This window comes from Arachis hypogaea, chromosome 15 (assembly GCF_003086295.3).
Source record: "Arachis hypogaea cultivar Tifrunner chromosome 15, arahy.Tifrunner.gnm2.J5K5, whole genome shotgun sequence".
In the NCBI taxonomy this organism is placed as follows: domain Eukaryota; kingdom Viridiplantae; phylum Streptophyta; class Magnoliopsida; order Fabales; family Fabaceae; genus Arachis; species Arachis hypogaea.
In genome coordinates this window covers 28688986-28713511 of record NC_092050.1, presented here as the reverse complement: position 1 = coordinate 28713511, position 24526 = coordinate 28688986, and the positions used below count along the sequence as shown (strand labels likewise).

The 24526-nt window shown below is 37.8% G+C and overlaps 1 non-coding gene across 1 annotated transcript; it reads right to left on the bottom strand.

The window, feature by feature from the left end:
* Nucleotides 1-2274: 2274 nt before the first annotated feature.
* Nucleotides 2275-2382, bottom strand: LOC112752155 (small nucleolar RNA R71). Its single transcript, XR_003176602.1, has one exon. It is a non-coding gene; the product is annotated as a small nucleolar RNA R71 (small nucleolar RNA).
* Nucleotides 2383-24526: the final 22144 nt, after the last annotated feature.

The following is a 24526-nucleotide window of genomic DNA, read 5'->3' as shown; positions in this document are numbered from 1 at the left end:
AATTTTTCAAAAATCTTTCAAATATTTCTCATCTGTTTTCGAAAAAAAAAATTATTAAAAATTCTTTTTAAAAATATTTAATTTATGTTCTTCAGAATTTTTAAGAATGAATTCTAGTGTTTCATGAAGCATGTGAAGCCTGGCTGGCTGTAAAGCCATGTCTAAATTCTTTTAGACTGAGGCTTCCAACCATCAGCATGGAAGCAAGTTAATTGGAATGTCAGCCGTGTCATGTCTGAGTCACATACTAAAGCTTGGCTGGCTATTAAGCCATGCCCAACCCTCAGATTGGAGCTTTAGAATAAGAATACAAGATTCCTGGAATTCATATTAAAAATTTTGGAATCCTTATTTTTTTTTACACTGATTTTCGAAAAATATAAAATAAAAATACAAAAAAAATTAGAAATCATAAAAATAAAAAATATTTTATGTTTCTTGTTTGAGTCTTGAGTCAATTTTTAAGTTTGGTGTCAATTGCATATTCATCCTGCATTTTTCGAAAAAAATCATGCATTCATAGTGTTCTTCATGATCTTTAAGTTGTTCTTGGTAAGTCTTCTTGTTTGATCTTGATTTTTTCTTGTTTTGTGTCTTTTCTTGTTTTACATGTGCATTTTTGCATTCATAAAGTCGAAACATGAAAGATTTCTAAGTCTGGTCTCTTGCATGTTTTCTTTGCATATAAAAATTTTCAAAAATAAGTTCTTGATGTTCATCTTGACATTCAAAGTGTTCTTGGTGTTCATCTTGACATTCATAGTGTTCTTGCATTCATCACATGCTTTGATCCAAAATTTTCATGCATTGCATCAGTTTTCATGTTTTTCTCTTTCATCATTAAAAATTCAAAAAAATCAAAAAATATCTTTCCTTTTTTCTCTCATAAAATTCAAAAATTTGGATTGACTTTTTCAAAAATTTTTAAAAATTCAATTGTTTCTTATGAGTCAAATCAAATTTTCAATTTAAAAATCTTATCTTTTTCAAAATCTTTTTCAAAAATCAAATCTTTTTCATTTTTCTTAGTTATTTTCGAAAATTTTAAAAATATTTTTCAAAAATCTTTTCTTAATTTTATCTCATAATTTTCGAAAATATCTTCAACAATTAATGGTTTGATTCTAAAATTTCAAGTTTGTTACTTACTTGTTAAGAAAGATTCAAACTTTGAGTTCTAGAATCATATTTTGTGATTTCTTGTGAATCAAGTCATTAATTGTGATTTTAAAAATTAAATCTTTTTCAAAACTAGTTTCAATAATATCTTTTCCAAAATATCTTCTTATAATATCTTTTTCAAAAATTTGATTTTAAAATATCTTTTCTAACTTCCTATCTTCTTATTTTTTTCAAAATTGATTTTCAAATTTGTTTCAACTAACTAACTAACTTTTTGTTTGTTTCTTATCTTTTTCAAAACTACCTAACTACTTCTCTCTCTCTCTCTCTAATTTTCGAAAATATCTTCCCTCTTTTTCAAAATTTCTTTTTAATTAACTAATTATTTTAATTTTTGATTTTAAATTTCGAAAATTACCAACCTTTTTCAAAAACTATTTTCGAAAATCACTAACTCTTTTTCAAAAATTATTTTCAAAAATCCCCCCTCTCTCTCTGAGTTCAGATTTTCTCTTCTTCTTTTCTTCTACTCTTCCTTTCTTCTACTCACACAGGGACCTCTATACTGTGGTAAAAAGGATCCCTATTATTATTATTTTTCTATTCCCTCTTTTTCATATGAGCAGGAGCAAAGACAAGAATATTCTTGTTGAAGCAGATCCAAAACCTGAAAGGACTCTGAAGAGGAAACTAAGAGAAGCTAAATTACAACAATCCAGCAAGCACCTTTCAGAAATTTTCGAACAGGAAGAGGAGATGGCAGCCGAAAATAATAATAATGCAAGGAGAATGCTTGGTGACTTTACTGCACCTAATCCCAATTTACATGGAAGAAGCATCTCCATCCCTGCCATTGGAGCAAACAATTTTGAGCTGAAACCTCAATTAGTTTCTCTGATGCAGCAGAACTGCAAGTTTCATGGACTTCAATCTGAAGATCCTTATCAGTTCTTAACTGAATTTTTGCAGATCTGTGATACTGTTAAGACTAATGGAGTAGATCCTGAAGTCTACAGGCTCATGCTTTTCCCTTTTGCTGTGAGAGACAGAGCTAGAATATGGTTGGACTCTCAACCTAGGGATAGCCTGAACTCTTGGGATAAGCTGGTCAAGGCTTTCTTAGCCAAGTTCTTTCCTCCTCAAAAGCTTAGTAAGCTTAGAGTGGATGTCCAAACCTTCAGACAGAAAGAAGGTAAATCCCTCTATGAAGCTTGGGAGAGATACAAGGAACTGACCAAAAAGTGTCCTTCTGACATGCTTTCAGAATGAACCATCCTAGATATATTCTATGATGGTCTTTCTGAATTAGCTAAAATGTCATTGGATACTTCTGTAGGTGGATCCATTCACCTAAAGAAAACGCTTGCAGAAGCTCAAGAACTCATTGAGATGGTTGCTAATAACCAGTTCATGTACACTTCTGAGAGGAATCCTGTGAGTAATGGGACGCCTCAGAAGAAGGGAGTTCTTGAAATTGATACTCTGAATGCCATATTGGCTCAGAACAAAATATTGACTCAGCAAGTCAATATGATCTCTCAGAGTCTGAATGGAATGCAAGCTACATCCAACAGTACTCAAGAGGCGCCTTCTGAAGAAGAGGCCTATGATCCTGAGAACCCTGCAATAGTAGAGGTAAATTACTTAGGTGAACCTTATGGAAACACCTATAACTCATCATGGAGAAATCATCCAAATTTCTCATGGAAGGATCAACAAAAGCCTCAACAAGGCTTTAATAATGATGGAAGAAACAGGTTTAGCAATAGCAAGCCTTTTCCATCATCCACTCAGCAACAGACAGAGAACTCTGAACAAAATACCTCTAATTTAGCAAACTTAGTCTCTGATCTATCTAAGGCCACTATGAGTTTCATGGATGAAACAAGATCCTCCATTAGAAATTTGGAAGCACAAGTGGGCCAGCTGAGTAAAAGAGTCACTGAAATCCCTCATAGTACTCTCCCAAGCAATACAGAAGAAAATCCAAAAGGAGAGTGCAAGGCCATTGATATAACCATCATGGCCGAATCCAAAGAGGAAGGGGAGGACGTGAATCCCAGTGAGGAAGACCTCCTGGGACATCCAGTGATCAATAAGGAGTTTCCCTTTGAGGAACCAAAGGAATCTGAGGCTCATCTAGAGACCATAGAGATTCCATTAAACCTCCTTATGCCATTCATGAGCTCTGATGAGTATTCCTCTTCTGAAGAGAATGAGGATGTTACTGAGGAGCAAGTTACCAAGTACCTTGGTGCAATCATGAAGCTGAATGCCAAATTATTTGGTATTGAGACTTGGGAAGATGAACCTCCCTTGTTCACCAATGAACTGAGTGATCTGGATCAACTGACATTGCCTCAGAAGAAACAGGATCCTGGAAAGTTTCTAATACCTTGTACCATAGGCACCATGATCTTTGAAAAAGCTCTGTGTGATCTTGGTTCAGGGATAAACCTCATGCCCCTCTCTGTAATAGAGAAACTGGGAATCTTTGGGGTGCAAGCTGCTAAAATCTCATTAGAGATGGCAGACAATTTAAGAAAACAGGCTTATGGACAAGTAGAGGACGTGTTAGTAAAGGTTGGAGGCCTTTACATCCCTGCTGATTTCATAGTCCTAGATACTGGGAAGGATGAGGATGAATCCATCATCCTTGGAAGACCCTTCCTAGCCACAGCAAGAGCTGTGATTGATATTGACAGAGGTGAACTAGTCCTTCAATTGAATGAGGACTCCCTTGTGTTTAAAAATCGAGGTCATCCTTCTGTAAACATGGAGAGGAAGCATAAAAAGCTTCTCTCAAAACAGAGTCAACCAGAGCCCCTACAGTCAAACTCTAAGTTTGGTGTTGGGAAGTCTCAACAATGCTCTGAACATCTGTGAGGCTCCATGAGAGCCCACTGTCAAGCTATTGACATTAAAGAAGCGCTTGTTGGGAGGTAACCTAATTTTTATTTATCTAATTTTATTGTTCTTTCATGTTTTATTAGGTTCATGATCATGTGGAGTCACAAAATAAATATAAAAATTGAAAACGGAATCAAAAACAGTAGAAGAAAAATCACACCTTGGAGGAGGATCTCACTGGCGTTTAAACGCCAGTAAGAAGCATCTGGCTGGCGTTCAACGCCAGAACAGAGTATGGTTCTGGCGCTGAACGCCAAAAATGGGCAGCATCTGGGCGTTTGAATGCCAGAATTGCACCCTGGAGAAGAGCTGGCGCTGAACGCCCAGAACAAGCATGGTTCTGGCGTTCAACGCCAGAAATGGGCAACAAATGGGCATTCAACGCCCAGAACAAGCACCAATCTGGCGCTGAACGCCCAGAGTTGTGTGCAAGGGCATTTTGCATGCCTAATTTGGTGCAAGATTGTAAATTCTTGAACACCTCAGGATCTGTGGACCCCACAGGATCGCCACCTACCTCCACTCACTTCTTCTCACCCCTATTTCACACAATCCCATAAACACTCTTTCCCAAAACTCTTCACCAATCACCTCAATCTCTCTTCCCTATCACCACTTCATCACTCACATCCATCCACTCTTCCCCATAAACCTACCTCATAAACCCCACCTACCTTCAAAAATTCAAAATCAATTTCCCACCCAAACCCACCCTTATGGCCGAACCTTACCCCCCTCCCTTCCCTATATATAGCCCTCCATTCTTCCTCATTTTCACACAACACAACCCTCTCTTCTCTTCTTGGCCGAATACACCCCTCCCCCCTCTCCTCCATATTTTCTTCTTCTTCTTCATCTATTCTTTCTTCTCTTGCTCGAGGGCGAGCAATATTCTAAGTTTGGTGTGGTAAAAGCATAAGCTTTTTGTTTTTCCATTACCATTGATGGCACCCAAGACCGGAGAATCCTCTAGAAAAGGGAAAGGGAAGACAAAAGCTTCCACCTCCGAGTCATGGGAGATGGAAAGATTCATCTCCAAAGCACATCAAGACCATTTCTATGATGTTTGTGGCCAAGAAGAAGGTGATCCCCGAGGTCCCTTTCAAGCTCAAGAAGAATGAGTATCCGGAGATCCGACATGAAATCCAAAGAAGAGGTTGGGAAGTTCTAACAAACCCCATCCAACAAGTCAGCATCCTAATGGTTCAAGAGTTCTATGCCAATGCATGGATCACTAGGAACCATGATCAAAGTAAGAACCCAAACCCAAAGAATTATATTACAATGGTTCGGGGGAAATACTTAGATTTTAGTCCGGAGAATGTGAGATTGGCGTTTAACTTGCCTATGATGCAAGGAGATGCATGCCCCTACACTAGAAGGGTCAACTTTAATCAAAGGTTGGACCAAGTCCTCATGGACATATGTGTGGAAAGGAGCTCAATGGAAGATTGACTCCAAAGGCAAGCCGGTTCAATTAAGAAGACTGGACCTCAAGCCTGTAGCTAGAGGATGGTTAGAATTCATCCAACGCTCCATCATCCCCACTAGCAACCGATCTGAAGTTACTGTGGATCGGGCCATCATGATCCATAGCATCATGATTGGAGAGGAAGTAGAAGTTCATTAAGTCATCTCCCTTGAACTCTACAAAATAGCCGAAAAGCCCTCTCCTGGGGCAAGGCTAGCTTTCCCTCATCTTATTTGCCATCTATGTTACTCAGCTGGAGCTTTCATAGAAGGAGACATTCCCATTGAGGAAGAGAAGCCCATCACTAAGAAAAGAATGGAGCAAGCAAGAGAGCCCATTCATGGATCTCAAGAGACGCATGAAGCTCATCACCATGAGATCCCGGAGATGCCTCAAATGCATTTTCCTCCACAAAACTATTGGGAGCAAATCAACACCTCCCTAGGAGAATTAAGTTCCAACATGGGACAATTAAGGGTGGAACATCAAGAGCACTCCATCATCCTTCATGAAATAAGAGAAGATCAAAAAGAAATGAGGGAGGAGCAACAAAGACAAGGAAGAGACATAGAAGAGCTCAAGGACATCATTGGTTCCTCAAGAAGGAAACGCCACCATCACTAAGGTGGACTCATTCCTTGTTCTTATTTTTTGTTTTTCGTTTTCTTAATGTTAAGTGCTTATCCATGTTTGTGTCTTATTACATGATCATTAGTAGTTAGTAACTATGTCTTAAAGTTATGAATGTCCTATGAATCCATCACCTCTCTTAAATGAAAAATGTTTTAATTCAAAAGAACAAGAAGTACATGAGTTTCGAATTTATCCTTGAACTTAGTTTAATTATATTGATGTGGTGACAATGCTTCTTGTTTTCTGAATGAATGCTTGAACAGTGCATACGTCTTTTGAAGTTGTTGTTTAAGAATGTTAAATATGTTGGCTCTTGAAAGAATGATGACAAGGAGACATGTTATTTGATAATCTGAAAAATCATAAAATTGATTCTTGAAGCAAGAAAAAGCAGCAAAGAACAAAGCTTGCAGAAAAAAAAATTAGCGAAAAAAAAGAAAAAAAATAGAGAGAAAAAGCAAGCAGAAAAAGCCAAAGCTCTTAACATCAAGAGGCAAGAGCAAAAAGCCAATAGCCCTTAAAACCAAAAGGCAAGGGTAATAAAAAGGATCCCAAGGCTTTGAGCATCAGTGGATAGGAGGGCCTAAAGGAATAAAATCCTGGCCTAAGCGGCTAAACCAAGCTGTCCCTAACCATGTGCTTGTGGCGTGAAGGTGTCAAGTGAAAACTTGAGACTGAGCGGTTAAAGTCAAGGTCCAAAGCATAAGAAGAGTGTGCTTAAGAACCCTGGACACCTCTAATTGGGGACTTTAGCAAAGCTGAGTCACAATCTGAAAAGGTTCACCTAGTTATGTGTCTGTGACATTTATGTATCCGGTGGTAATACTGGAAAACAAAGTGCTTAGGGCCACGGCCAAGACTCATAAAGTAGCTGTGTCCAAGAATCAACATACTGAACTAGGAGAATCAATAACACTATCTGAACTCTGAGTTCCTATAGATGCCAATCATTCTGAACTTCAATGGATAAAGTGAGATGCCAAAACTATTCAAGAGGCAAAAAGCTACAAGTCCCGCTCATCTGATTGGAGCTATGTTTCATTGATAGTTTGGAATTTATAGTATATTCTCTTCTTTTTATCCTATTTAATTTTCAGTTGCTTGGGGACAAGCAACAATTTAAGTTTGGTGTTGTGATGAGCGGATAATTTATACGCTTTTTGGCATTGTTTTTAGTATGTTTTTAGTAGGATCTAGTTACTTTTAGGGATATTTTCATTAGTTTTTATGTTAAATTCACATTTCTGGACTTTACTATGAGTTTGTGTGTTTTTCTGTGATTTCAGGTATTTTCTGGCTGAAATTGAGGGACTTGAGCAAAAATCAGATTCAGAGGTTGAAGAAGGACTGCTAATGCTGTTGGATTCTGACCTCCCTGCACTCAAAGTGGATTTTCTGGAGCTGCAGAACTCAAAATGGCGCGCTTCCAATTGCGTTGGAAAGTAGACATCCAGGGCTTTCCAGAAATATATAATAGTTCATACTTTGACTGAGTTTAGACGACGTAAAAAGGCGTTGAACGCCAGTTCTACGCTGCTGTCTGGAGTTAAACGCCAGAAACACGTCACGAGCCAGAGTTGAACGCCAGAAATACGTTACAAACTGGCGTTCAACTCCAAGATTGACCTCTACACGTGTAACATTCAAGCTCAGCCCAAGCACACACCAAGTGGGATCCGGAAGTGGATTTATGCATCAATTACTTACTTCTGTAAACCCTAGTAACTAGTTTAGTATAAATAGGACTTTTTACTATTGTATTAGACATCTTTGATCAGTTTTATGCTATCTTTGATCACGTTTTGGGGGCTGGCCATTCGGCCATGTCTGGACCTTTCACTTATGTATTTTCAACGGTAGAGTTTCTACACTCCATAGATTAAGGTGTGGAGCTCTGCTGCTCCTCATGATTTAATGCAAAGTACTACTGTTTCTCTATTCAATTCAACTTATTTCGCTTCTAAGATATTCATTCGCACTTCAACATGAATGTGATGAACGTGACAATCATCATCATTCCCTATGAACGCGTGCCTGACAACCACTTCCGTTCTACCTTCGATTGAATGATTATCTCTTGGATCTCTTAATCAGAATCTTCGTGGTATAAGCTAGATTGATGGCGGCATTCATGAGAATTCGGAAAGTCTAAACCTTGTCTGTGGTATTCCGAGTAGGATTCTGGGATTGAATGACTGTGACGAACTTCAATCTCGCGAGTTCTGGGCGTAGTGACAGACGCAAAAGGAGGGTGAATCCTATTCCAGTATGATCGAGAACCTCAAGATGATTAGCTGTGCTGTGACAGAGCATTTGGACCATTTTCACAAGAGGATAGGATGCAGCCATTGACTACGGTGATGCCTCCAGACGATTAGCCATGCAGTGACAGCGCATCGGACCATTTTCCAGAGAGGATGAAAAGTAGCCATTGACAATGGTGATGTCCTTACATAGAGCCAGCCATAGAAAGGAGTAAGATTGATTGGATGAAGACAGCAGGAAAGCAGAAGTTCAGAGGGACGAAAGCATCTTTATACCTTTATCTGAAATTCTCACCAATGATATACAGAAGTATTTCTATCTTTATTCTCTGTTTATTTTATTATTTAATTTCGAAAACTCCATAATCAATTATTATCCGCCTGACTGAGATCTACAAGATGACCATAGCTTGCTTCATACCAACAATCTCCGTGGGATCGACCCTTACTCACGTAAGGTTTATTACTTGGACGACCCAGTGCACTTGCTGGTTAGTTGTATCGAAGTTGTGAATGAAAAACGATTTTATTAAGACGTGCGCACAGAGTTTTTGGCGCCGTTGCCTGAGATCACAATTTCGTGCACCAGTGGGGCAGACCAAGTAATCCGTAGGTGTGTTCCGGAATCGAAATTTCAATCTATACTTGAGTTTTGTCACTCATCTGAGAGCGGAGGCCATTTTGGCCCCCAAAGGACTGCTAAAAAAAGTGTTAGATTATGGATTTTGGTGGCCGATGTTATTTAGAGTTGCAAACCAATATTGTCTTATTTGTCACCAATGTCAGAGATATGGAAATGTCTCCCAAAGGGATGAGATGCCTCAGCAACCCATGCATTTTTGTGAAATCTTTGATGTATGTAGCATTGACTTTATGGGACATTTTTCTAGTTCAAATGGGTTTCTTTACATCCTTTTAGCTGTTGACTATGTGTCAAAGTGGGTAGAAGCGATTCCAACCCGTGTTAACGATGCTAACACGGTTGTTTCTTTCATAAGAAATAATATTGTTTGCGATATGGGTCACCACGAGCAATCATGAGCGACCACAGAACTCATTTTTTCAACAAAAAAATAGAAGCATTGCTGAAGAGATATGGTGTGATGCACAAAGTTGCCACTACTTATCACCCTCAAACCAATTTTTAGGCTGAGGTATCCGATCGAGAGATCAAGAGAATTTTTGAAAAAAGTGGTGAACCCACATTGTAAAGATTGGAGTTCTCGGTTGGGTGATGACTTCTGGGCTTACCGGACGGCATATAAGACCCCCTTTAGGGATGAATCCCTTTCGGATCATCTATGGTAAGGCATGCCACCTCCCGGTTGAGATAGAGCACAAAGCATATTGGGCAGTTAAGTAGTGCAACATGGACTTTACACAAGCTGGTATTGCAAGAAAGATACAAGTAGAAGAACTAGAATGCCTTAGGATCAAATCATATGAAAATGCAAGGATATATAAGGAAACGACTAAGGCATTCCATGATCATCGTATCCGTAAGAAAGACTTTCAAGAAGGTGATGAGGTTCTCTTCTACAATTCAAGACTCCGTCTCATGCCGGGCAAGCTTTGTTCAAGATGGAATGACCTTATAAGGTTAAGGAAGTGAAGCCATATGGCGTAATGGAGCTCCTTCATCCTCAAAGTGGAACCACTTTCAAAGTGAATGGTCATCGGGTGAAGCGTTATCATGGCTATAAATCATAGAAGGAGTTGGAGGTGTATCTTCTCATGGATGCACTTAAGGAAAGTTCATAAGTTCATGCCAGTCCAACTTAAGGATGTTAAAGAAAAGTGCTCGATGGGAGACACCCCACCATGATATGATCTTCCAATTTTCTTTCTTGTATCTAGTTCATTTTGTTCATTTTTGGTTGTCTTCTAAAAGTTTATTTATATAGGATGTAAATAGTTAAGTTCTAAAGATTTTGTTGAAGTATTTTGGTTTTGGAGTCTTAATACACTCGCGTACACGACCCTGTTTTTGTTTCAAGCCCGCGTATGTGGCCACTGTACGCAAACGCAGAAGCATGATAAACTATAATTTTATAGTTTATCTTGTATTGAATTGAGTAGATTTTATCAACTTATCTTACATTTATTCATTGATATAGCATGGTTTTGTGAATTTCTCCTAATTGTGCTTAGTGATTAAAAACATATTTTTTGAGACTTTAAGTGATTGATTTATTTCACTTATTCATTCCATTTGGTGCCTTGACATGTCTATTCAAGTGTTTCAGGATATATAGGGTAAGAATCATATGGAAAAGTGGAGAAGATAGCAGGCAAAAATGATGAATCATAAAGATTGGAAGCTTGGGAGTTTTGCCAGCCCGCGTATGATGAGCGGATATTTTATACGCTTTTTGGCATCATTTTCATAATGTTTTAGTTATGTTTTGTTTAAGTTTCATTATTATTTCATAGGTTTTAGTGATAAATTCATATTTTTTTATTCTACTTTGAGTTATGTTTTCAGATGATTTCAGGTAAATTCTGGCTGAAATTGAGGAGTTTTGGCAAAGTCCAATTTAGAGGCAATGAAACTGTAGTAGATGCTGTCAGATTCTGAACTCCATGCACTCAAACAGGCATTTCTGGCATTGAACGCCAAGGAGTTACCCCCTTTCTGGCTTTCAACGACCCAAGGGAACCTAAGACAGTGTTGAACGCCATATTCCACCCCATTCCTAGCCTTCAACACCACCAAGAGGCACAAGGCAGCACCAATCACCCCCCAATGGGCGTTCAACGCCCATTCCTCAAGTTGGACGCCAAGCTCAGCCTAAATACTCAACCAAAGTGGGCCCAAGAGTGGATTCTCGCACCTCGAGTCTAGTCTATCATAATTTTGTACTTTTTAGTTATTAGGTTATTATATATAGGAGAAGATCACCCTTGTTTAGGATCTTCTGCCTTATCTTCTTCCTCCACTTTCGAATTGACATTACTTTCTATAAGCTATGAGCTACTAAACCTCCTAAGTTAGGGTTAGGAGCTCTGCTGATTCTCATGGATTAATAATATTTTTATTTCTATTTCAATACGCATTTGATTCCATTCTCTTGTGCATTTTCATTCTTCATCTCATGAATTGAGGGTGAACCGTGACATTCATCTTTGTTCTACATGGGTTCCATATGAGTCCTGACCCGGGTAGCATTAAACCACAGTTAGAGACTGCACTACGAATTCCAAGAGAGTGCCTGGGCGACTTTGGATAAGTGACATAAAATCCTGTTAACCGTGGGTTGTTGAGGTCTCTGTGGCATTAAGGCAAGAGTCTGAGAAGCAACATTTCCTGATCCGAAAGACCGACCTTGTCTGTAGCATTTTGAGTAGGATCGCGAAGGGGAGTGGATTGCTTAGGTCTTCACCTTCGTCTATAGTGGGAACCCATGAGTTAACTTGATGAAAGGATATGAGTTGCTCGGAAATGGTGGATTGCTATGGTTCAGAAGAGGCTAACTTGATGAGGATGCTACATGAGTTATTCAATTACGGCTGTCATTGAATGAATCATTCGTTATTGAAGTAGACAGTAAGAAAAGTTAATCTGGAAAGAATACGCATCTCCGAAGCCTTAACTATATCTCTATCATTGTTTTCACATCAATCAGGTATTTCGTTCTTTACTATTTCCTTTATGCTTTCAAACACACAACCAGCTTTTCTAATCGCCTGACTAAGATCTACAAGATAGCCATTGCTTGCTCAATCCGACAATCTCCGTGGGATTCAACCCTCACTCACCTGAGGTATTACTTGGACGACCCAGTGCACTTTCCGGTTCATCTGTGCGAAACTTGCGGAGTTCGATTTTGCATACCAAGTTTTTGGCGCCGTTGTTGAGGATTGTTCAAGATTGACAAACTACCGGACTATCTTGTTACTTAGATTAGGTACTTTATAAGGTTTTATTGCTCTTTCAATTGTCTTTCCTATTTGCTTTTTCAAAAACTTTTCAAAAACTCTTGATCTTTATTCAACTTTTTCTTATCTTTTGTTTGAGTCTTGTGTCAATCTTTAAGTTTGGTGTCCCATCTGTTTTCATCTTTTTCTTTAAATTTTCTAAATTGTTCTTGAGTGTTCATTTTGATATTCGAATTGTTCTTGGTAATTTTTTTTGTTTAATTTTAAAAAATTTAAGTTTGGTGTCTTTTAGTTGTTTTTCTTTTAATTTTCGAAAGATTGGTGTCTTTGATCTTAAATTTTTAAGTTTGGTATCTCTTAGTTGTTTTTTTTCTTTTTTTCTTTAAAATTCAAAAAGTTCAAAAAAAATTATAATTATTTTCCCTTTATTCAGATTTTTGAAATCTTTACTATCTTTTTTTTATCTTGATTTAAAAATTTTAAGTTGGTGTTTTCTTGTTAGTAAAGATTAAATTATAAATTTCAAATCTTATCTTTCCAAATCTTTTTCAAATCTTTATCTTATCTTTCTTATCTTTCTTTTAAATTTCAAAAATTCTATCTTATCTTATTTTAAATTCAAATTTTAAAATTCAATTTCAAAATTTAAAATCCAAGTTTCAAATTTCAAAATCAAATCTTTTTCAAAATTCAAATTTCAAATATTATCTTTCCAAATTTTTTTCAAATCTTTATCATATCTTTTTACTTTAAATCCTTCCTTTCTTATCTTCTTTTAAAATTTTAAATTTTAATTTCTTGTCTTTTTAAATCTTTATTATCTTTTAAAATTTGATTTTCAAAATCTTTAAATTTTTAAATCTTATCTTTCTTAATATTTTTAAATCTTTATCTTATCTTTCTTTGTAAAATTTTAAAACTTACTTATCTTATCTCTCTTTTAAAATTAAAACTCCTAACTTTTGAATATTTACTTTCTTTTAAATTTGAATTTCAAAATCTTTGTTTGACTTTTTCTTTCCTTCATTTTCAAAAATCACCTTTCAATTCTTCAAATCCTTTTAGTTAATTAGTTGTCCAAGCTTTTAATTTTCTTTTATTCTTCTTTCTTAATTCGAAATTAAATAAATAAATAAAATAAAAATAAAAATATTTTAACTTCCTTACTCCTGATTTTCGAATTCCTTCCCCTCTCTATTCGAATTCCATCTCATCTTCTACATTCATTCTTCTTCTTCTTCTTCAGATATCTCATAGAGAGTTCTCTGTACTCTGATAAAGAAATTCCCATTCTTTCTCTTCTTGCATTCTTTCTTTTTGTTTATAAGCAGGAACAGGGATAAAGAACCTCTTTTTGATCCTGATCCTGAACCTGAGAGGACTCTAAGGAGATGGCTACAACAAGCTAGAGAACAGCACTCTGGAGGAAACCTCACCGAGCTTTTCGAACAAGAAGCTGAGAATATAAACATGGCAGCCAACCCTAATGACAAAAGAGACGCAAGGAAAGTCCTAGGTGACTTTACTGCATCAATTTCTGACTTCTATGCAGGGAGCATCTCTATACCTGCCATTAGTGCAAATAACTTTGAGCTAAAACCTCAACTGGTCACTCTAGTTCAACAGAACTACCAGTTTCATGGAGTTTCACAGGAAGATCCCAAAAAATTCATCTTTAACTTCTTGCAGATCTGTGATATTGTCAAGACTAATAGAGTGAATCTAGAGATTTACAAGCTTATGCTTTTCCCCTTTGTTGTAAGGGACAAAGCTAGATTATGGTTAGATTCTCAGCCTAAGAAAAGCCTAGACTCTTGGGAGAAGGTGGTCAATGCATTCTTGACCAAGTTCTTTCCACCTCAGAAGCTGAGCAAGCTTAGGGTGGAAGTTCAAATCTTCAGACAGAAAGAGGGTGGATCCCTCTATGAAGCCTAGAAGAGGTACAAGCAACTAATCAAAAAGTGCCCTCCTACCATGATTTCAGACTGGACCATGCTAGATATCTTCTATGATGGCCTTTCTGAGATGTCCAAGATGGCATTGGACCACTCTGCTGGGGGTTCACTCCACTTGAAGAAAACACCTGAAGAGGCACAGGAACTCATTGACATGGTTGCAAACAACCAATTCATGTATACTTCTGAGAGGAATCCTGTGAATAATGGGGTAACTCAGAAGAGAGGAATCTTGGAGGTTGATACTCTGAATGCCTGATAAACCACTATTTTATGGTTTATCTTGTGCTCAATTGAGTGGTTTTTATTAACTCTTTACCCACTTATTCATACTATTTGCATGGTTTTACATTTGCCTTCCTAATTATGTACTTTGATTGAAAACATGCTTCTTTGGCCTTAAGTTCCCCATGTCTAATCCTCTCTTATTACCATTAGACGCCTTGATATGTGTGTTAAGTGATTTCAGAGATTACAGGGTAGGAATGGCTCAGAGGATGGAAAGGAAGCATGCAAAAGTGGAAGGAATACAAGAAGTTGGAGAAATTGCTAAGCTGTCCAGCCTGACCTCTTCACACTCAAACGGCTATAACTTTAGCTACAGAAGTCCAAACGACGCGGTTTTAGTTACGTTGGAAAGCTAACGTCCAGGGCTTCAATTTGATATATAATATGCCATAGTTTCCCTGAAGCTAGATGACGCGAACGCGCGCTCTACGCGGACGCGTCGCAGTGACGAAAAATCAGCGTGTTTGAATTCGCAACCAGCGAATTTTGGGCTGTTTCTGACCCAGTTCTCGGCTCAGAAAACATATATTAGAGGCTATAAAGTAGGAGAATGCATCCATTCATGAGACAAAAATACATACAACATTCATTCATAATTTTAGGAGTAGATGTAGTTTTAGAGAGAGAGAGGTTCTCTCTTCTCTCTTAGGATTTAGGATTAGGATTTCTCTTACTTTCAGGATTGTTTCTTTTTATCAGGTTCAATGTTCCTTTTTATTTATTTTATCAATTTAGTTTATGAACTCTTTTATGTTTAGATTGATTTTCTTTTATTAATGCAATTGAAGTATTTCAGATTTATCACTTCTTCTATTGTTTGTTATTAATTGATGTTCTAAGTTAGATCCTAACTTGATTTTGGAGTTGATTGATATTTGGAGACTCTTGAGTTGAATTATTCAAGAGTTAAATTGTAATTGGGTTTATTGTTGGCTGGCTCTCTAGTCACTAATGCTAATCCTTCCCAAGGGAGAGGATTAGAACTTGTGAATAGAAGTAGACTTCCAACTTACTTGACTTTCTTTTACTTTGCTTGGTAAAGGATAACTAAGTAGAAGTAACCTTCAATTATCAATTGATCTTGAGAAAAATCCAACAAGGATAGAACTTCCGATTAATCTCTCCTAATCAAGGCTTTTTATTGTTATTATTTTATTTCCTCTGCCATTGCTATTCTTACTTTAATCAAAAACCCCAAAACACACTTTTTCATAACCAATAATAAGAACACCTCCCTGCAATTCCTTGAGAAGAAGACCCGAGGTTTGAATACTTCGGTTATAAATTTTAAAGGGGTTTGTTACTTGTGACAACCAAATGTTTGTACGAAAGGATTTTCTGTTGGTTTAGAAGCTATACGTACAACGCGATAATATATTTGTGAATTTCTTTACCGATAGAAAAACCATTCGTCAAAATAGCGTCGTTGCCGGGGAATTACAAACGTGTGCCTTATTATTGGTTATTGTAAATATTTGCTTTTTACTTGTTTATTTGTTTTTATTTTTTCTTTTATTTTTGCTTTTTCATAAATTAAGAGGTTATTGGTTTTTATTTAGTTATTAAAATTTTTTTCAAAAATTTGTTCTTTGTGTTTATCTTAACTTTCAAGTTGTTCTTAGTTGTTTTCTTCGTTTTGATCTAAAAATTTTAAGCTTGGTGTTGGTGCACAAATTGTGAATCACACTTTTCACAACTCGTACCACTGACCAGCAAGTGCACTGGGTCGTCCAAGTAATACCTCACGTGAGTAAGGGTCGAATCCCACGGAGATTGTTGGTTTGAAGCAATCTATGGTTATCTTGTAAATCTTAGTCAGGAAGTTAATTATGTTTATCAGTTGAATTGCAAATAAACAAGAGAGCATGGATTAAAGGTTACTTGTTATGCAGTAATGGAGAATATGTTGGAGTTCTGGAGATGCTTTGTCTTCTGAATCTCTGCTTTCCTTTGTCTTCTTGTTCACGCACGCACGTCCTCCTATGGCAAGCTGTGTGTTGGTGGATCACCGTTGTCAATGGCTACCTTCCATCCTTCCAGTGAAAACTACGCTCACGCGCTCTGTCACAGCACGGCTAATCACTGGTTGGTTCTCGATCCGGTTGGAATAGAATCCCTTGATTCCTTTGCGTTTGTCATTAACGCCCAGCCTTCAGGAGTTTGAAGCTCGTCACAGTCATTCAATCCTTGAATCCTACTCGGAATACCACAGACAAGGTTTAGACTTTCCGGATTCTCATGAATGCCGCCATCAATTCTAGCTTATACCACGAAGATTCTGATTAAGAGATCTAAGAGATACTCAGTCAATCTGATATAGAACGGAGGTGGTTGTCAGGCACACGTTCATGGGTTGAGAATGGTAATGAGTGTCACAGATCATCACCTTCATCACAGTTAAGCGCGAATGAACATCTTAGATAGGAACAAGCGTGTTTGAATAGAAAACAGAAATACTTGCATTAATTCATCGAGACACAGGAGAGCTCTTCACCCCCAACAATGGAGTTTAGAGACTCATGCCATCAAAGAGTACAAAGTTTAGATCTAAAATGTCATGAGATGCGAAATAAGTCTCTAAAAGTTGTTTAAATACTAAACTAGTAGCCTAGGTTTACAAAAAATGAGTAAACTATGATGGATGATGCAGAGATCCACTTCTGGGGCCCACTTGGTGTGTGCTGGGGCTGAGATTTAAGCAATTCACGTGCAGAGGCCATTTGTGGAGTTGAACGCCAGTTTTTGTGCCAGTTTGGGCGTTCAACTCCAGCTTTTGATCCTTTTCTGGCGCTGGACGCCAGAATTGGGCAGAGAACTGGCGTTGAACGCCAATTTACGTCGTCTATCCTTGTGCAAAGTATGGACTATTATATATTTCTGGAAAGCCCTAGATGTCTACTTTCCAACGCAATTGGAAGCATGCCATTTCGAGTTCTGTAGCTCCAGAAAATCCACTTTGAGTGCAGGGAGGTCAGAATCCAATAGCATCAGCAGTCCTTTTTTAGCCTGAATCAGATTTTTGCTCAGCTCCTTCAATTTCAGCCAGAAAAATACTTGAAATTACAGAAAAACACACAACTCATATTAAAGTCCAGAAATATGAATTTTTCCTAAAAACTAATGAAAATAGACTAAAAACTAACTAGAACATACTCAAAACTATATGAAATTAACCCTAAAAAGCGTATAAAATATCCGCTCATCACAACACCAAACTTAAACTGTTGCTTGTCCTCAAGCAACTAGACAAATAAAATAGAAGACTAATAGGTTGAGAAGCAATAATATCTCAGAGTTTTTTTGAGTGAAGCTCAGATTCTAATTAGATGAGCGGGACTAGTAGCTTTTTGCTTCTGAACAGTTTTGGCATCTCACTTTATCCATTGAAGCTCAGAGTGATTGGCATCTATAGGAACTTAGAATTCAGATAGTGTTATTGATTCTCCTATTTCAGTGTGATGATTCTTGAACACAACTATTTTATGAGTCTTGGCCGTGGCCCTAAGCACTTTGTTTTCCAGTATTACCACCGGATACATAAATGCCACAGACACATAATTGGGTGAACCTTTTAGATTGTGACTCAGCTTTGCTAAAGTCCCCAATTAGAGGTGTCCAGAGTTCTTAAGCACACTCTTCTTTTTGCCTTGGACCTTGACTTTAACCGCTCAGTCTCAAGTTTTCACTTGACACCTTCACGCCACAAGCACATGGTTAGGGACAGCTTGGTTTAGCCGCTTAGACCAGGATTTTATTCCTTTAGGCCCTCCTATCCACTGATGCTTAAAGACTTGGGATCATTTTTATTTGCCCTTGCCTTTTGGTTTTAAGGGTTATTGGCTTTTTGCTCTTGCCTCTTGGTTTTAAGAGCTTTTGGCTTTTTCTGCTTGCTTTTTCTTTTTCTTTCTATTTTTTTTTCACCTATTTTAATATACATACATATATATATATATATATATATATATATATATATATATATATATATATATATATATATATATTTCTGCAAGCTTTGTTCTTTGCTGCTTTTTCTTGCTTCAAGAATCATTTTTATGATTTTTCAGATTATCAATAACATGTCTCATGTTCATCATTCTTTCAAGAGCCAACATATTTAACAGTCTTAAACAACAAATTCAAAAGACATATGCACTGTTCAAGCATTCATTCAGAAGACAGAAAGCCTTGCCACCACATTTAACTAATTAGAATTTCTCTTATTAAAACTAGAAATTTTATTGCCTCTTATTCAAAAGATCTACTACTTTATTCATGTTTGCTGATGATGAGAAAAATAAACTATAGCTTAATTGGAGATAAAATCAAATTAGATACTAATTACTACTATATGACTCCTAAGGTAAACTTCTATAAGGACACTGTCACAGAGTTAAGGCAGAAATTGGAAATTAACAACCTTTATTCTGGGGGAACGGGGGTTCCTCTGATCCTTGGGGTGCTTGGTCCTGCAAGAGAAGACTTTTGGCGCTTCAATTCCCTTAAGTCACGCCCTTGCTCCTCTTGTTCTTTAAACATATAGGTCAGCATTTGACTGTGTTCCTTCTGTTCTTTTATTATTTGCTCCATAGCTTCCCGTATCTTGGTAACAGACGTCTCAAGATACTCCTAGTATTCAGATTGAGGGATCTCTGGGAGCAATTCCTGTGCTCTCTTCTTGATGGGATCATCCTGTGCTTGTTGTTTTTCCATTGATGCTTTGGTGATTGGCTTCTCAACTGAGATATACTCAGTTATTCCCATCCTTACTCCAGCGTCCTTGCAGAGCAGAGAAATCACGCTTGGATAAGCCAACCTGGCCTCTTTAGAATTTTTGTTAGCAATTTTGTAGAGTTCAGCTGAAATCAGCTGATGAACCTCCACTTCCTTTCCCATCATGATGCAATGGATCATCACTGCTCTTTTAACTGTGACTTCAGAACGGTTGCTAGTAGGCAACAGAGAATGCCCAATGAAGTCTAGCCATCCTCTGGCGACTGGTTTGAGATCCTCTCTCTTGAGTTGATTTGGGACACCCTTTGTGTTGGTGGTCCACCTGGCTCCAGGGATACATATGTCCTCTAGAATCTTATCCAGGCCCTTGTCTGCTCTCATCATCCTCCTGTTGAAGGAGTCTGGATCATCCTTCAGCTGAGGTAGCTTTAAGATCTCCCTGATCCTGTTAGGGTGGGTATGAACAATCTTTCCTCTGACCACGGTCCGATAGTCATAGAGAGCAGTCCCAGATAGTTTCTGCTTGTCAGTTTGCCACATATTAGCATAGAACTCCTGGACCATGTTCCTTCCTACTTTTGTTTTAGGATTAGCTAGGACTTCCCAGCTCCTAATTCGAATTTGCTCCTGGATCTCCGGGTATTCATCTTCTTTCAGATCGAATCTAACTTCCGGGATCACTGATCTCAGACCCATTATTTTGTTATAATGGTCCGAATGTTCTTTAGATAAGAACTTCCCTTGATTCCAAAGTGGTTTTGGAACGCTCTCTTTCTTGCCTCTTGGAGTGGGTTGTTTTCCTTTGGGGGCCATGATCTTAGTGATCGCGGATAAACACACCAAACTTAGAGGTTTGCTTGTCCTCAAGCAAAAGAAAAGAAAGGAGAGGGATAGAAGGAGAGCTAGGTGCAATTGTTGATGGGAGAGGAGGGAGGCCGAACTCAAATTTATAAGGGGGGGAGGGTGGGTTTTCGAAAAAAAGATAAAGATATGATAAAAAGATTTATTTGGAAAAGATAAGATAGAAGATATGATAAGAGAGGATATAGTTTAAAATTGAGAGGATATGAAAGATTTTTGAGAAAGATAGATTTAATTTTTGAAAAAGATAAAGTGGAGGTTTTGAAAAAGATATTGATGAGTTTAAAAAAGATAGATTTGTAAAAAAATTTTTGAAAAGAGTTGGATTGAATTTGCAAAGATGCCTGGTGCTTATGGATTAAAATACATTTGATATTTTTTTGTGGTAGGGTTTTTAGAAATTATGGAATTTAGAAATCAGGGTTCTTGACATGTTTATGTAAAATCATGCATTGAAACATAAAATTTGAAATTAGAATGGAAAAATGTGTGGAAAAAAATGAATTTGGCTCCTCCCTGCCTTCCTGGCGTTTGAACGCCCAAACACTGCCTGTTTTGGGCGTTCAGCGCCCAAATGCTGCTCTCCTGGGTGTTCAACGCCCAGCTGCTGCCATTACTGGCATTCAACGCCCAGTGGGTGCCCATTTCTGGCGTTGAACGCCCAGATTGCTACAATTACTGGCGTTCAACGCCCAGTGAATGCCCATTTTGGGCGTTGAACGCCCAAAATACACTTTTACTGGCGTTTTCTTGCCAGTGAGCTCTTTTTCTCTGTTTTCTGTGCCGAGGTCTTCTGTAAATGATTCCTCACCTTAGTGTCAGTGAAATTTATATAAACAAATAAAAATAAAAATAAAAATAAAAATAAAATTAGGGCAAAATGCTTAGAGGATTGTTGCCCCATGGCTGGGTTGCCTCCCAGCAAGCGCTTCTTTATTGTCTTTAGCTGGACCTTGCTGAGCTTTTAATCTAGCTTCAGCCTTGAGCATTCTTGCTCAATGTTGCCTTCAAGATAATGCTTGATTCTCTGTCCATTGACAATGAACTTCTTATCAGAATCAATATCTTGAAGCTCCACATAACCATATGGTGATACACTTGTAATCACGTATGGTCCCCTCCACCGGGATTTCAGTTTCCCGGGGAATAGCCTGAGTCTAGAGTTAAACAATAGAACCTTCTGTCCTGGTTCAAAGATTCTAGATGACAGCTTTTTGTCATGCCACTTTTTTTATTTTTCTTTATAAAGCTTGGCATTTTCGAAAGCTGTGAATCTGAATTCCTCTAGCTCATTTAGCTGGAGCAATCGTTTTTCTCCTGCTAGTTTGGTATCAAAGTTTAGGAATCTGGTTGCCCAGTAGACCCTATGCTCCAGTTCCACGGGCAGGTGACATGCCTTACCATACACGAGTTGGTATGGAGAGGTCCCTATAGGGGTCTTGAATGCTGTCCTGTAAGCCCATAGAGCATCATCCAAGCTCCGTGCCCAATCCTTTCTACGGGTATTTACTGTCCGTTCCAGGATTCTCTTTAATTCTCTATTAGAGACTTCAGCTTGCTGATGCCAAGGCATCTTAGGCTAGTTTCACTAGCCTTTTTCTTTTATTTTTAGTTGTTTTATGCATTTTCTTGAGCCTTAAGTAATCATTTGGGCCAAATAGTCATGCTTGTCTTAAATCATTCAACATGAAGATTTTGATGCAAATTCCATGAGTTTTTAGTTATATTACTTGAATGCTATGAATGGAAGATTTCTCATGAAATTTTGCAAGACTTTGATGCAATTGTTTGGATGATTTCAGGGAAGAAGAGGCTAGGCAAGGAAGCAACAAAATCAATAAAGGAAGCTTGAATATCACATGTGGAGTTTAAGTTCCAGTTTAAGCTTAAACTGGAACTTAAACTACCAAGCCATATAATGCTGGAATTGAAGTTTAACCTCCAGTTTAACCTTAAACTGGAGGTTAAACGCCAGAAGTGAGAATCTCACCAGGGGAGCATTTCCACGTTTAACCTCCAGTTTAACCTTAAACTGGAGGTTAAACGCCAGAAGTAAGAAAGGCACCAGGAGCATTCCACGTTTAAGCTCTAGTTTAACCTTAAACTGGAGCTTAAACGTGTTCGACTATTTTTCTCCTCCAGGGTTGCTTTCTCATTTCCACGTTTAAGCTTCAGTTTAACCTTAAACTGAAGCTTAAACGTGCTCGAGCTTGTGCCTCCAGGGAGTGCCAGCGTTTAAGCTCCAGTTTAAGCTTAAACTGGAGCTTAAACGTGTTATATGGAACAGCTTGACCATGCCTTCTTCAAACATAAATAACTTGAGTTACAAAACTCCAAATGAGGTGATTCAAAATGCATTGGAAAGAAGACATCTAGAGCTTTCCAAGCATATATGGCATGCATGGTGGATACTAAAAATTGAGGGAGAAAACAGCCCCGTAATGTGCATAGAAGAGCATAGTACCAACATGCAATCAGGCCAGCTGACCTCTTCACCTTCCATGGAGTATAACTCGAGTTGTAGAGATCCAATTGAGGTGCTTCCAGTTGCGTTAGAAAGGCTGACATCCATAGCTTTCCAACGAGGTATAATAGTCTATATTTGGCATCAAATTGGCAAGGTTGACAAGAGAACAAAGTGACGACTCAAGAAAGGGGTGCAACGTTTGAGTGTAGTTTAATGGATCATTATCCTTTTTGGATCAATTATGTCACTCTACCCTTCAAGCAAGCAAGGCCCATCAACAACACCAAATCAAGGCCACAAGAATCATCTAGAATAGTTTATTTTCATTTGATTGTAATTTGCTTTTAATTTCATTTTCATTTTGTAATTTAGGGAGCCTATTTAAAGGCCTTAGTTTCTGCATTTGAGAATAGGGGGGATTGAGGGGGAATCCAGCCCCTGAGGGGGAAGTTTTTTTACACAGAGAACTTTGGATCATTTTCTTTTAGTTTTGTAATTGAATTCAGAGCTATGACTCACTAAACCCCTTTCATTGGGTTAGGGAGCTCTATTGTAATTCAATGAATCAATAATAGTTTTATCTTCTTCTTCAATCTTTTCTCTTGAATTTTGTTAGAAAGCTTCTCGATCTAATTCCATTGGGTAGTTGTCTTGGGAAAGAAACTACCCATAATTGGAATCCTTCGGAACCTTGGGAAAGGAATGGAGGATTCATGCTAGAGAAGCTTTCTCACAGTGAATTGGATTGGGGTTTGGATGGATATTGTGACATGTAATCCTACCAAATTGTGGTTCATGAAACTGTGTGGTATAATCAGTGATCGAGCATCATCTCTTCTTATGAACATTTAAACCAAGGGATTGGGAATTTGTTTGTTTTTAGAGAGAATTGGTGAGCCAAGGGATTGGGATCCAATCATATAAGATTGCCAAGCAAAATTCAATGAATGCATTGGTTGAGGAAGGGATAAAAGTTGTTTTGATTCGGAGATCTCAATATCTCCTAACACCCAATGAACTCCCCATTTCTGATCTACCACTTTCTCTTTACATTCTGCAATTAAATTCATGCAATCACCCCCATCCCTTTTAATTTCAGCAATTTAGCTTCTCGCTCTTTAATTCATGTAATTTTACATTCCGCAATTCTCATCTAAATCTTGATTCCGCTCAACTAGAACACACTTCTAATCCGAATTGCTCACTCAACCAATCCTTGTGGGATTCGACCTCACTCTATTGTGAGTTTTTACTTGACGATAACCGGTGCACTTGCCGGAAGGAATTTTGCCGATCGTGCAATTTCCTAAATCGTAGCATAACAAGTTTATGCGCATCAAGTTTATGGCGCCGTTGCCGGGGATTGGTTTTCGATTGACAATTCTCCAATTGGAAGTTAACTAGATTGAGCAATTTTTCTTTTCTTTTGTTAATAGTTTTTGTTTCAGTTTATTACTGCTAATTTCTGCAAATTTTAATTTGTTTTCTTTGCTTATTCACTTGTTAGCATACTAACCACTAGCTGTTTGTGATATTGCCTCACTATGGAATTTCCACTATCTTTGGATGAGTATTGTTTGAGACTGAGCACATTGCAAAAAAGAAAGGAGTATCCATCATCTTTTGGTCAATCAAAATTCATGAGAAACTCTCCACCACCACAGAATGATTCATGTTATTATGCTCATGGTGGGTGGGAGTATCAGGAACAGGAAACGGGGTACTTCCCAGAGCCACAAAATGGTCCATGTTTTGGTGAATTTGATCACTACTCAAGTTGTGGCTGGGAAGATCAAAACCAAAGAGATTTCACTTATTCACACCCCATTCATCAAGAGCCATCACCTCTGAATTATCCAACCTCACCTCCTAGTTTTACATATCCAAATTCTTCATCACTTGAGCATTTCTCAGCACAAAATTCCTTCTCAAATTCATACAATTC